The following is a 3,275-nucleotide window of genomic DNA, read 5'->3' on the forward strand; positions in this document are numbered from 1 at the left end:
ATTAAACACATGTGTCATTTTCGTATAGTGACATTCTTACAAAAAAACGGTTACAAACGGGCATTAGATGTAGACTACTTGAAAAAAAAACCATGTTTGACGCTTATGTGTATGAGGGAAGTCAGACTATAATGTGGAGGAAATACATTATTTGGATCCTCTAAAGATTACAATAATAAATCCTACCAAAATAAAAATAAAATTTTAAAAAACTGTAACCCGACTATGGTGAACCAAAAAATAATAAACAAGTTATTTGCTGATTCCAATCATATTCCAAACAATTTAAACATGTATTTTAATATGTTAAATATTCATGTTTATTTAGTTATATTGACGTCTTCTGGCATTTTCACATTAATGAATTACAATCCAATTAAAATATCGTGGTCGTGTTTTGTCAACAACAAAATAATAACTCTTCCTTTTGGCTTCACCGTAGTTGGTTATAAATAAAATATTATAATATGATAGACACATAACAACATTCATATGAAACAGCCAGATGACTTCGATAGAACTAAATACACAGGAATATCCAACATAACAAAAGACTTGTCTTACTCTAGAATATGATACTAATCAGCAACTTGTTTCTTACTTTTTAGCTCGCCGTAGTCGGGTTACAGTTTTTTTAATCATTAATTGATGGAATCTCTATTTTTTTAGTATGTCAATCAAATTATAATGTTTGCTTTTTGTGGTTGACATCACACGACCTTTTTTTAAATGGCTAATATTTTAAGTACCGAGTCTCGGGAATTATTAGACGTAAAGGTTGAGGTTGGACTTAAATTGTTGCAAATTTAATGTAGTTTTAATAAAGTACGTATAAACTTTTTCCCCCTAGAATGTGTACTTTAGGAGTGATACGATAAATACTGAAGAAAAAAGCCCGGAAAGTTTGCAGTTTTTCAAAGCTGCAAACTTGGATTCACATACCACGTATTTCACGTATGGAAAATTTATACTTCATTAATTATTGCGATTTCAGCGTTTAAAATGACTGGCTTCAGAGAAGCTTCTGGGTCAAAGCCACGTTCGTGGAAACGAAGATGTGCTGTTTGTATTTAATTGAAATAAATACGATGATATGTAACCAACGGATAACAGTTGCCCCCAACAGCTAACACATGTTTGAAATTTTTGTGCTGTGTGGTTCGTATTGTGTAAGTAGATGCAGTACCTAATATTACTACTTAGAAAAACATTACATACCTATACGTGTCGCTTCAAAGAGATGGACGTGTTTGCTCTTTAGGCAAGTTCTACAATGTTACGGGCATGGTCGTTCATGGGGGGGGGGGGAGGGAGTAGTGTGCCCCTGGAACTAAAAAGTCTCTCTCTGAGGGGGGCATGCCTGCAATTGCAAAAGCATGACTGTGAAACGGTTTTTTTTAATCAAAATTATGACTTATGGAAAACTTTCTGTACATGTTATATATGTTAAAATTTTCTGCTTATTGTATGCGTAGAGGCCAAAAAATGAGCGGTATACAACAAACAAGCACTGTATTCAGATATATCGTGTCGGTTAACCCCACGCGCAAAACTCAAGGACCGCCCCCCCCCTGGAAATTTCCTGGGGGGGGGGGGGGGGCGCCTTGCGAATACTTCATATTTGCGCCCCTGGAAAACTGAGACTGATCTCCTGGCACATTTAACTATCGCGTCTGTCGCTTCCACAACGCACGGGAACGTAACAAATGGGGCAACCAGCGATATTCAATTTCACGGTTACGAAAACTTAATTTAATTAAAAACGATTTTTGAGATCCGAGAACTTCACACACACATATATTAAAAATAAACCACGAAATAATGATAGAACACTAGGTGTGCTCGTACCTGAAACAATTTAAGACGTAAACGTAAAGAAGTAAGCCAAATACTCGAAATACTCGGCTAACGGAGTAACGTACACGGAAGAGTTGGGCGTTGCCGAGCTAGTCCGTACGGGGCTAGCGTCAACACGCCATTGTGGGTCCTCCGCTTGGGACGACAGAATTGTATCCCCTTGGAAAGGGTACCTTTCATTCTTTAGGTGGCGGTACTGTAACTGGGTAGAAACTGTAATGGCACCCTTTCCGATTTCTTAAAATGCATATTTTTTTCTGCTTTAAAATCGTGAAAGTTATCCCCTCTAACCTAACCTTACCTAACCTAACCTTACCTTTCCGAGGGGATACCTTTCCAGTCCATATTTGCATTAAAAGGGTACCTTTCCAGTTTATTTTCTGCTGTGTCGTTCATTGTACAGAAAATCCTGAAAGGTACCCTTTCCAAGGGGATACCTTTCAAGTCCATATTTGCATTAAAAGGGTACCTTTCCAGTTTATTTTCTGCTGTGTCGTTCATTGTACAGAAAACCCTGAAAGGTACCCTTTCCGAGGGGATACCTTTCCAGTGCATATTTGCATTAAAACCGAAACATTTTAAGAAATCGGAAAGGACGAGAGAGCCAAACTCCCGATCGTGCATCTTCGGTTTTTTTTTTTTTTGGTTCATTGTAAATGTACTGATAAAAGGATACTAATGGTCAATTAGGTTAGGTTAGCTACATTATAAATACTTTAAAACATTGTGGACGGTTGATTTGGTTAGGATAGCTACATTAAAGATACTGTGAAATCAAAAATTTAAAAAAAAAAGCGAGCATGAACTTCGGGGAACTTCGGGTTTTGGCTCTCTCGTCTGTGATATGAAGGCTTCCCGTTCATCTGCCCGGCCATGCTTTTATTTATTTATTTATTTTTTCCCCCGCCGCGGCCTCCAGGCATGCCAATTTATTCCCCCGCCGCGCCGCTGACACGTTAATTTCCCCGCGGCCACTCGAGCGAAATTGAGCCCGGCGCGCGGGTTTTTGTGCCGCGGCTCTCGACACGTCAGGTGGCCGTGTCTGCTCGCCGCTCGAGGAGTGGGGGGGGGGGGGGGATACCGGCAGATTGCACGCCGCATTCACGTACCGCAGGCCTCTCTCCAGAGAGAAATCAAAATATATATATATATCACCCGTATCGGCACGGAATTAAAATTTACCAGCCATCGGATGATTGGACTTTTCAAATTTTCCGACAAAATTCATATTTAAGTTAAATTTAAAAAAAAAAAAAAACGCTCATCAGAGCGTAACGAAAAGGTGCAACGATCAGGAATGGGGTTCTCTCGGGTGGAATTTCTTCCCACTTAACCATTCGGGAGAATTTATTGTTTTATGTTGTTTGTTTTTTTGTTTTGTTTCGGGTACAATCAACTTTATATCAAGCAAACTGCAA

The sequence above is a fragment of the Bacillus rossius genome, chromosome 10 (assembly GCF_032445375.1).
Source record: "Bacillus rossius redtenbacheri isolate Brsri chromosome 10, Brsri_v3, whole genome shotgun sequence".
Lineage (NCBI taxonomy): Eukaryota > Metazoa > Arthropoda > Insecta > Phasmatodea > Bacillidae > Bacillus > Bacillus rossius.